Raw genomic sequence first — 12,148 nt, forward strand, 5'->3', positions numbered from 1 at the left:
TGAAACTCATCTGGGCTCCATGAAAAAAAAAAAAAATAGGAGCTTGAATATGACTGTATTTAGGATTTCTACCAGCAGGGGGCGCTTGTCTGACAAGAAGACAGCTGGTCTGAGCTCGCACTGTAAAGTAGTGTCAGAATGAGTGAAAAACTGCACTACTTTTACCATCAGGGTTGATTTAAATAGTTTGTGTGTTGGATGTGATGATCATTTCTTTGGAGCTAATGTCACATGTCTCAATGTAGCGCGCTCCTGGTTTGTGGCATCAATCATGGACTGATATCTTATAAAAAAAAACTGTTCAAGTATGATTGCTGCCAATGCTATGTGTGAATTTCAAGTGAAAGTAAATTATATCAATATTTTAATGGTCATTCAACAGTAAAGAGGAAAATAACTGCTTACTTTGATGTCTGTTATAGCAGTGTGTGGTTTAGTGTGTGTGTGTGTGTGTGTGTGTGAGAAACAGCGTTGAAAAGCCCTTTTGAGGACTGAAAACCCTTCTGCGCTGCAGCATTGATTGTATGATTGTGGTCATCTTTTCTCAAGCAGAAAACAACATGTCCCCACGTGTAAATGAGTTCTTAAAGCATTTTAGCCGGCCTGACAACGCACTGGACACCCTCATTGATCCAAAATGAGGTTTATTTGGTGTGATGTTGATTAGCAATTACCGGTTTTGGTGCATTCATGTGTGTGGCGCCGGCGTTCAGGGTGCTTGAACACTTCTGTTCTTCATTATCTCCTCTTCAAACCAGCTCTTTGGTCCACTTGCAAAACAAATGGAAATCTTGTGAGAATTGTATTGATTTACTCTGAAGTTCACAAAACTAACACTTTTACAAAATACAAACATAAAATGCCAATTTTCTAACCAATGATATCCAGTCAATCCAGACAAATACACTGCATGTAAAAACAAAAACAAGAAACAGAAAAAAGGGGCACATGCACTAATGTTTGGTAGGACCGTCTTTAGCTTTGATTACAGCACACATTCTCTGTGGAATAGTTTCTGCAATATTCAGATTTGTATTTCCGTCCAGTGTTGCATATTTCTCACCAGTTGACCTTGTCTTGATGATGTGAGAGAGTGACCACTGCACAAAGCCTTCTCCAGCTCGTCACAAACACTCTCCCTGGGGTTCACATCTGTAGTACATTAGTTTCTGCTTCTCCTCAGATGTTTTCTCTGCTTGATGCCATTGCTTTAGCCTTTCTAAACATACTGAAATCTTTTCCATGACCACGGGATTTGTCTTTCCCCATGTTTGTTTCAGAAATGAGAAGCCGCTCACTGCATCAGTTGGGTTTAAATACCATGTTGCAGCTGAAAGATCATCACCCATGCAGCAGTTATCCAGTAGGAGGCTCCACCTACTGCTCAGTTGAATCCAAATGGCGACTTTTTTGGGGGGGCAGGCAGTGTATATTTGAGTAAATTCATTTCTCAATCTATTAAAACATAAGCATGACTGTAAGCTCTCTGTGAAAAGCCCTTCAAACTCAGATGCTGATGCTGTGAGGGGCAGTATTTATTGACTTTCAGTCTTTTGTCAGTCTTTGTTCATGTGAGTAAGCCAGGGTTGAATGAATTATTAAAGGTCTATTGTGTTTATGAGTGAACTGTGCAGATGTCGTGTTTGAATGGAGTTGGACCCGTCTATTAATAATTAAAGTTGCACCCTTGGTCTAGTGGCAACACGGTTTTCACAAATGTTACTTGTCAAAGCCTTGTCTTTTTGGACTACCTATAGTTGATACACATTCTTAAATTAATGCTTCACTCTGCTAATGTCTTCTTTCAGTGGCTACCTTAAGACCAGACCTCACTTTCAGCAGCCACACTTTATATCTCTGATGCTTTCCATTGGCTTTTACTGCCGGGAGTTTCTTGTGCCTTTTTGATTTAGTGCTACTTATAATCTCTTTGGTGGAGAAAAGGGCTATCTCTCCCCCCAGAGTTTGAGCAGTCTCTATAACATCTGCGAGGTTTGAATATAAAAAAGCAGTTGAAAAGGAGTGATTGATGGATGCAAGTTTAATTACGATCAAATTCTATATATGCAAAATATAATGGTAAAGTTTTACCAGTTACAAAAGCTGCATCTTTATTTTTTTATGTATCGCCTTTACCAACATCTTCTAAAATGTGTGGGATTCTTATATTAACAGTGCAGTCTTTCATTTTTAAGTTTTCTCCTTCATTGTTAAAGGCACAATGGACGATTTTTCGGCGATTTGAGAAGGCAGGCGGAAGTGCGCATGCGCATTCCCCGTGCGGACCGATACAACACACACGTGCGTTTGTTTACTAGCGCAACGGAGCCCATCGCATCTCTCATCTCCCGTAGATTTCTGTCCACTTCTGCGTCAGCTCGAACTGTCTTTCTCCGTCTTCATTTTGCCCCGTACACTGAGGGAACTATATTATGATAGATCCATGCGCTTAGGCACGCGGGAACGTGGGGACGAACCGCACGCGGCTGCAGGTGAGCGATAGGTGCGTTTTATGATTGATACATGGCAGGACAAATGATTTATCCACGCCACGAGGAAATATGATAAAAAAAAAAATTGTTGAAAAAAATCGTCCATTCCACCTTTAATCTCGTTGGGAAAATAATTCTTCAATCCAATTACTTTAATACTTTAAAAAATACCATTAGATATGAGATTTTTCCAAACTAAACCAATAAGCTTTATTTGTGAATCAAGAAATATAAAAAGTCTGGCAAGAGTAATGGTGTCGATTGTAGACTTTTTTTTTTTCCCTTCAATCTATCAGAATAAAAAGTAATTTTCTTGCTGTGATTTCTTTAATTGTGTCAGTTTAGCTTTGTTATAGCGGCGCATTAGTTTAAGTTCTGGTTTGTAATAATTCAACATGCTGTCACATACTTTTATTCATGTGCACATCAGCTATAGCGCGCTGCCATTTAGAAAAATAAATTTGCAAAAAATAGCAGTATTGGAATTTCCATAATGGTGTCTGCCAATGTAAAATAAATGGCTAGAATTTGGGAGGCAGTGGGGGAGGCTGACTGCAGAGGGAGAAGATGGTGCAGAGATAGAGATGTGGAGGTTTGGAGTGAGAGGCCCCAGAGTGATGCAGTGAGGATAATTAATGATAGTGGCTGATAGCACCTGCTGTTCCTGGTGCGGCGCTGTATTTACGGCGCAGCGTGCTGAGCGGAACAGGATGTGTTCGCTTCACCCGTCCGCCGGACCGTCCTCCTGGGGCTGACGAGAAGGCAGCCGGGGACATTATCGGTATAGCAGGGAACCACAACTCAGCAATATGCGCTTTCTATGCAGTGTTAACCCAGTCCATTGCCGTCCACTGGGGGAGCCTGGACAAAGATGGAGGAGCCAAAGTGAGCGAGGCCTTCCCTGCTCTTATAGTGTCACAGGGGCACGTGTTCTGGTCCTCCTGAGACGCCGTATCAAAATACAACAGCAGAAACAATGGTGCGTGAGCCGGCCTCCACATTACAGCTGCGCTCTGGGACCCGCTCATGGCGCTGAGAGAGGCCACATGGATTTTTCTGGTGACAAGTGGGAAATGTAAAGATTGATTGGCGTGTGCAATTGTCCATTTGTAATCTTTTCCCTTCAATTCTCTGGACACTTTTTTCTGATTTGGCACAACTTTCCCTTTCCCTGCTATGTTGGCATTACGGACGTGGGATTAGGTTTATTGGGGTCATTGCTCCAGGGGTTTGGGTTGCAGCTCTCTGGACACGGTGGGTGCCTGGCTGTGGATACCTCAGCTGGGATATATAAAGTGAACCGGACTTGATAGACCACGTCAATAAATAGACATTTCCTTGTGCCACGAGGCGGAACCGACTTAAACCGCTCTCGTTCTTTTCTTTCTTTTCAGTGGCTAAGCTGTTTTATTATGTACTCAGCCATGCAAGTAAAGGAAGAGTCAAACTTTACTAGGCTAAAGATGTTTCCAATCATGTTTGTCAATGCCACCAGACATAACTGCTCCAAACATGCATAGTTGCTCCGTTTTACAACATTTATCATGTTCGGCTGCCAAAGCTCAAATTCCAGCATTCCTTCATAACTCCCCATTGGACCTCTTCCAATGGGCCAGACATAGACATTGTGCTGTCTCCAGGCTCTGCAGCTGTCTCCTATGCACTGCTTGTTGTGACATTTTGTTCTCTAAGAAGAAGGCTTGCGATCCAGTCTGGCTGTAGACGTGTGAAGAGCAGCACTAATACCAGGCTGCCTCGTAGTGATGCCCCTAAATCCCACTAATTCCATCGCGCCTTTTGTCAGAGATGGGATTCATAAGCCTGTCTTTGAAGGCTCAATTTTCCAGGAGTGTGTCCGAGGCTTAGCTGCAGCCTTCATGAAGCCAGGGCCACACATTCTATTTCTTGGATTGAGGGTTTTGGCTCCTATAAGTGGTCATCATCCAGCACTTGAGGAGATTATTGATAATTACTGCGGCAATATGTTTCCGCGTTGTTTTGTTGATGAACGTAACAGAACTGGTTATAATTTGTGGTGCAGGGGTCACAGCAGCGTGCATGCCCAGAGCACATTCATTATTTTTTTTTTTTAGTTCCCCTTCTCTTTTTGTTCACCCCTGCAGCCGTATTTTGCCATGCGTTCCTTCCAGTGCTTTATGTAGAGAGCAGTTCCAAACCAGTTTCACAGTTGACTGTAAAGTTGAGCAGGAAGGAAGCAGCAGTGCTTTTCCCCGGCATCGAGGTTTGTTTATCTGCGTTTCCTTCTCGTAAGTTAAGATGTATAAATATGAGCTTGTTTACAGAAATGTGGGCCAGAAAGAGCTCTCAACTCCTCCGGTGGCTTGTGTCCTATGGGAGAATTCTGATTTGTCTTCCTTAATAAGGCATACACACAGGTGGTGACTGACAGGCATTTGCAGATAGATTCAGTAATGAGGAGCCATGGCCCACCCCCAATGTGCACACTCGCAAATGATTAGCTTCATATATTTAACCAATAACACAGATGCTAATAAAGCTTACACACAAACCACTGTGCATCGTTTATATATGTATTCTGTTCTTTTGAAAGTTTCCATCACTATATTACAATGACTTATTTTAAAAGTGTTTTAAAATGTATTTATTTATTTTTATAATTATTCTAGGTTATTAAAGAAAACATGGAAACACAAAAAATATTGCTGCAGAATGTAGAGATTTTTTTTTCAAAACCTCCAACATTCCTACTTTTAACTTAAAAGTCCCATTTTGTCCAGTCTGTAAATGTAAATGTGAATGTTAAGTATTATGTCAGTTCTGTCCTTGACTTTTGGTGCTTTTTAACCATTATAATATTATTATAATGGTCTACTCATCATTCTTTCAATCAAAGCACTACTTTTATTAAGAAACACATTAAAGAATCTTTAAAGTCTTGCATTCAAGGTGACACGGTTTCTCATTTAACTTACGTCTACGGATCTGTACTGACTTTTGAATTACGCTGATATGAACGGACTCATTTCTGTTATAAAGTTGTACGTTCAATATATAAATAGAATATACAAAATGGGAAAAAAATAGTTACCATTAACAAAATACCATTAAAGAAATTAATGAATCTTCTTGTGTGTCAGGTTCCCATGTGTTTCTACTTATTACTTAGTTTGGTGGAATTGAACCTGTAGTGAATATTTTTCATAGTTTCAGACTAATTGCTGTTTGTCAGGAAAAAAATTTCAAAATAAAAGTTGAGAATTACAGTAGAGCTGAGTTGTAAAACTGAATCCCTCTGTGATGTCATCAATAAGCGACCACAAAAATGCAGGAACAATATAAATTAGAATTTTCCAAAATCATGGGGTTATGGGGTATCATTATTTGTTATGAATAAATTATATAATAAACTATGTAGTCTAATCTGACATGCACTTAAAGGATTACACTGTCGCCGTTTGAAGCATGCAGGTTTAAAGCTTATATCACCTCCTCTATTCACCGTCTTGATTTATATTCACACTGGGGTCAGAGGTCGTATTAGAGAGCATATTGTTGAGCACCTGAAGAGTGCTCTGGTTACACTGTGAAATTACAAGCATCAGCAGCCCCCGAGCTGTTTAAATAAACCCCATAACACCGAGCACAGCTTTGCCAGACGCTGCACAATGTCTACATGTGTGATGCGCCATTATTTCAGCAAATGCCAGCGTTTATTGCTGTATAAACAGGTTTTGTCCCCTAACCACCTGTTTGTATGTTCTGCATCATGAAATCACGCTTGGTGAATGGGTTTTATTGCAATGTTTGCTACTTTGTTTACGACAACAAAACTCTTCAGGACATTGACCGGCTATTTTGATATAAAATAAATAGATAATTACTGATTGAAACCAAAGACCAGTACTTGTGTGTGTGTGTGTGTGTGTGTGTGTCAGTGTCCAGCCTCAGTGCCAGGTGTAGAGCTGCCTAACTGGGCTGGCTCTTGCTGTCGAAGCCCCATTAGGTCCAGTCTAACTCTGCACTGGCTTGTGTCATAATGAATGAGACTTTTTCAGACTGACTGCTTTTTATTTGTTGCTGCTGGTCAGTGCTCTGTTTTACTACATTGCCTCTGGGGTATTAATGTAACCTAACTGTGCAGTCAGGTAATATCTTTCAGTGTGACTGTCATTGCACACAGCTCCATCTTTGACTTGCTTCAAGAAGGAGTAACGAAAGAAAGATGCTTACATATTGACTTATTTGGATGCCCTCAGGTGTATTTTCTGTTCTACATCTGGGGGATATACTTAGTTATGCTGCAGTGTGCAAATACCCAGTCTCTATCAGCTCATAAATGTATTTGTTGTGATAATATTCACAAATCACAATATATAAAAATAGTTGGTTTGATTCGAGCAAAACTGTATTCCGACAGCATTTCTAGTGTGAGAGCCGGGTCTGCATGGTCCCTCTCTGTCGGCTGTGCCTTTTGTGGATGCTGCTGGGGCCTGAGGCAGAGCAGGTGCAGCTGCTGTGATGGTGGCTCTGTGGCACACTTATATGGGCACGCCCTGAGGAGAGGCTGGCTGCTGCACACTGCTAAGAATACCACCGCGCAAAATACTCCTGAATATCTTATGAGACCTGCTTTTAAGGAACATTTGTCTTTTCTTTTGTGATGTTATTACATTGTAGTAATATACTCTGTTGAGGAATTTATGATGCACTATATGTGATGTTAAATTGCCAGCTTTTGAGAGCACCGAAGAAATACATCACACAAAGAAATATTCTGCCAACAAATATATTCTGCCTGTGAGACCAATAGAATGAGAGACAAATGTAAAGGCTGCATGACTGAGCTGTCGATCTGATGTCTGTCTGAAAGAGGTCTTTGAAAATACTTGGCTTTTCTTGTGTAAGCGCTAATTGAAATGGGACGAGTAACCGGTGAAACCATTCACTAATGTGTTATTCTCATCTTTTCCTGTACATCTGACACATGTTCCCTTTGAGTGCAGTTTGTCATCGTGTGAGTGCTGTGACAGACAAACAGATGGACTGGCAGGCTGACAGATAATGGAGATGCAAGCGTGGCTGTAACACCCTTTGACTGCATTGGCACCCTCTCGCCCCTCTTATAAAAGGAGGCTCATTTAATTCCCTGTCCTTGTCTCTGACGGAAACTGGTCCTTCAAGCAGGAACTCATCTCAGGAAACGTATGTCAAACAATGGCTCCTCAATCTATACCTTTCATTCAATATGAATTTGGAGCAATTTTCTCATTAGGCATTGATGCGCTAAGTTGACTCAATCAGGGTGCATCTTTAAGTGGCTTCCTGTTTGGAAAATTAGCATCAGATGATCTTGTTTGAGAGGCTGTGTGATGGAGAATCCCTGTGGATTTGAGAGGATCCACATCTAAATTTTAGAAAAGGGAAGTGGAGAATCCTGATTAGAATATGACTTGAGGTAATTAATTCAGTTTTCTTTTCTGTTTCTAACTGGTTATGTGTAATCTCATTACTGATGGTGTTTTCTTGCTCCTCACAAATGAAAATGTAACTGGTCCCAGAGGTAGGGTGAAAGTATAAATGGATAAATTATTCTCCTGCCATTTGCCCAGCCCTCGTTTAACTGTGATCCCCTTAAAGCTGCACTCTGAACCTGTCAACAGCTGTGCTGTCTCTACAACTGTATGTGATAACAGCTTCCTTACTTACAGAACAAAACTGAGGCAAGGTTTCTGTTAGTAAGAGGGCTTGAAATGTTCCCGAAAGGTAAACACAATTAATTCATTTTTAAAAAGGTGTTAATTATTGCATTCGATTCCTTATTTGTTCATACAGAAAATAAAAAAGGAACCTGGAAATAACACACTTCATTATTTCACCCCAATATTGAGGACCATGTATATCTGGGCCTCACTCTGTGTTTTTCCAACTTTTCTAAAACTTCTCAGACTCTGGAGAACTTGGAGAACTCGGGGCTGACAACCGCTTTTGTTTCTGCTTGTTGAATATCTGAGTAGCTCTTGTCGTGGCAGCTGATTGGAAAGATCAAGAGCTGCGTCTCAAACTCAAGTCTCTTTGTGCATGAGAAGTTATAAAGGCCAAAACTGCAAATCAAGCACTTCTGTCTCTCCTCCAAGATGACACTCATATTAGCGCCGGCACCTCCTCTTTTTTCTCTCGCCGCTTTTCTTTCTGTGTGAATTCAAACGCCATCTAGCTCTGCATATCCACTGTATCCATCTTTTTGTGTGCACATCTCGTAGCTGGAAACACCCCTTAGCGGTAAATTGGCCCATTTCTCACATTACAAAGTTGAATTCTGAAGCAGGTATGGAGACGAAAACAGAGGAACCCAGCGCATTGATAGAATAGCCTTGGAATGAAAGAATAATGTAGTTTATACATTCATCAACGTATGTACAAGCACCATAGACAGGCTTGGCAGAAAATTAAATAAAACCAGCAGTTAACATTTAACTGTGTCAAACATTTCTAAGCGGAGAGAACGATTCCCATTAAAGTGTGAATGTGTAAATCCATAAAAGCATAAAATTAGATATCCGTGGAGCATTAAATTAATTCTGAGACCTCTCCAAAAGGTCAAAGGATATTTTCAAACTAAAGCCGCGATTAGCTTCTTGTGTGACATATAATGGTAATGCTTGGAAAGAAGTTAGCCAGTGTGGAATTGGTATGTCCAGCCACACATTAATCCAGCTTTGAAGTCTCTAAAGTCTTTAGTGACCTACTAAGAATTACTTTCACAATACTGCGCTGTTCAAAACAAAACTGCACAATATCAGCAGAAAACATGCTATTTGGGACAACAATAATAATGATACGGATAACTGTCATAATTCTGTTGCTTTATCAACTATAAGAAGTAAATGTTAAATTTTCAGAAGCTTTTCAAAGGAGAAAAAATGCGTCTCATATTTTTACTTAAATATCACTTATTTAACTTATTTTAGATGGAAGACAACAACTAGCTTGCCGATAAAACACTTTACAAATAGATGCAGACAGCCCACAGTAGTTTTATTTCTGACCACAAGAGCTGTTTTTTATATGTACTGAGGCAAAACAAGGTTTACTTTATTACATGGAAAAAGCGGGTATAGGCCCTTTAATGTTATCGTAACACAGTTATTACACATATTGCATTTTCGTTTTTTAATACACTGTTCACTATAGTACAGCGGATACATTTTTAAGCAACACTCTGAAGCCATTTTTGCTGGTGCAGCACTTCTGAATGGCTCATCCCATTTCCCTTCCAGTTTTAGCGCAGGAAGATTAGGGAAAGAAGCCAATTACAGTTATATCTCTGTCCTGCACGAGACAGCCCAGCGTCCTCAGCCATCTACTCAGTCAAAGGAGCACCTTCTCCTCCCGAGCAGCCCAATTTGTCAAGATCACTCATTCAGATTGCTGCCATTTGGGCGGGGGCGCTGTCTGAGCCCTTTAGTGAGAAATGATTATGGCAAGATGAATGAAAAGCCAAAATGCAGATGATCCCTAATCTCTTTGGAGAAGTGCTACCTCCACTTGCTTTGCTTTATCTTGTGATCCCATTTCCTCTTTGTTCAAGGTCTTTGAGATGTCCCATTGACCCCTCCATTTTTCTTCATTTATTCTTTTTTTTTACATCATTGCCCTGGTTTCTTATTCTATAACCCAATATGCTCACTATCTTAACAGTAATTAAAAGTTTTCATATTAATCAAGATTATTTTTTCATGTTGATATCTATATTTTAAATTAAATGTTATGCTTTCCTTTAAAACAAATGGACTTTTCATATCATTGCTATGAACTGTGGCAGATAGATAAACCTCACGCACACAAAATGATTTAAACTCTTCTCCAAACAACATGTTTAAACTGATCCAGGATGGGCTGGCTGTAGGCCTCTCAATTAAAAAACACAAAATAATTGATATTTGAAATATGTATCAATTAATATTGGATTAATTTCCCAGCTCTAGATAAAACACAACAACAACAACAACTTTTTGCCAGTCCAAAATCATTAGTCACCACCTTCCATCCTATTTTACGCTTTACGACGATGACTATTGGAGCATTCATTCCAACAACTACATTCTTACATTTTCAGATGACACAATCATACTTGGTCTACTTATGGTACACAAGAAACGGGCTTTAACACCAACAAATCGGAATTTCAACACATGACAGAGTGGAGAGAGAAGGACAATCTGATTTTCAACCTGACAAAAACTAAAGAGGTTATTTTTGATCCAAAAGGAGTTGGGGATCATAGTCGAGAGCACATACCACCTGGGGATTTACTTTGGCCCAGTTTTATTGGGTGGACCATATCTGTGCAAAAACGAATGAAGACTGGGGCTACATGAAGTTGACAAAATATGCTATATTAATCCGACAGTTCAACTAAAAGCACAAATCCTAAATTTGGTTTATAAAGCAGTGAAGATTACTTGGCCCCTAAACACTGCAGGAAACGTTTGAGGAGACAGTTGTGAAGCAGGGTCAGAAAATGGCAGCTGACCCTCACATTCTGCAGATGGAGTTTGAGTTGTCGCCGTCTAGCAAACAATACACGGTGACAACCTGAAAATTGAATAGACTGAAGATTCCACTGTCCTTATGTCAATCTCTTCTTCTTTTTAATATTTTTTTTTTGCCCTAAGGCTTTACTTGACAGGACAGTGGCAGCGTGAGTGGGGGAGAAACGGGGTATAGACACTCGTCAAATGGCGAGGGAAATTGTATCTCATTGGATTTTGTCAAGTTTGCATGGTAACTGCGACGGCTGGCTGTTGAATGTACTCGGTATTGTAAATGTGGCGATTGAACTGTCTATTGTTGGTTTTGTGTGTCTTTTTGCCCATTGCCTGTCCAACTCAAGTTTCCCCATAAAGAGACAATAAAGGCTAATCTAATCTAGTCCAGATAAACTGATCGATGTGTGGTAGAGCATCCTGTGTAAAGCCCTTATGCCACCTCAAACTAAATCACTGCCCTCATGAAAGCATAACATTTGCAGAGTGCATATTGCATGAGTTCTAATACATCATACAGCCCCCAATCTCCCAGTCCTAGCCCTTTTAATATGTGGGCGACACCACTTGACCCCTTGTAAATATGTGGGCTAATCTAGGCTTTCATTAGTTTGTGTACATGAATATTGCATGACTCATTCGCGTGCTCTAGCCGAGATTACTTCTCACATTTTACCCCCATTGCTTAATTGAAACCCTTTATAACCAGGGGTGTATAAAAAGACTCTGATCCTTCTGACCCAAGCACACTACCCGGGCAGTCAAAGCCATAGCCTGCTTTTCAAATGGACACCAATCAAAGGCTCTTCAGAGAAAGCGCTCAAGTGTTGGGGAAATGAGGTTAAGTGTGCCGACTGACTGACCTTCAATATTGCACTGCCCCGCCATATCAGAGTCTGACAGGCCGCGAGAGTGTGGAGCGCGCAGAGGGCTCTGGTTGGAGGGGCCACTTGTAATTGGACTGGGAAAGCAGAAAGTAGATGAAGCATTCAAGACTTAGACCTGTCTGATTTCACCGCATGAAGGGCAACGCATGACAGCTTCACCTTTCTGTATTTTTCTCTTTTCTCCGTTTCTAATAAACTGGTTATGTACATTCCTAATATCTAAGTTGTAAGATTCCTAAGC

The 12,148-nt window shown here is 40.5% G+C and overlaps 1 protein-coding gene across 3 annotated transcripts in view; it reads left to right on the plus strand.

Moving 5' to 3' along the window:
- LOC140347539 (tetratricopeptide repeat protein 28-like) overlaps positions 1 to 12,148 on the plus strand; it is a 151,220-nt gene that overhangs the window by 48,333 nt on the left and 90,739 nt on the right. The window lies entirely within an intron of this gene.

The sequence above is a fragment of the Eucyclogobius newberryi genome, unplaced genomic scaffold (genome assembly GCF_026437365.1).
Source record: "Eucyclogobius newberryi isolate DKJ021-1_F unplaced genomic scaffold, fEucNew1.0.hap1 SCAF_6, whole genome shotgun sequence".
NCBI classification, from domain to species: Eukaryota; Metazoa; Chordata; class Actinopteri; order Gobiiformes; family Gobiidae; genus Eucyclogobius; species Eucyclogobius newberryi.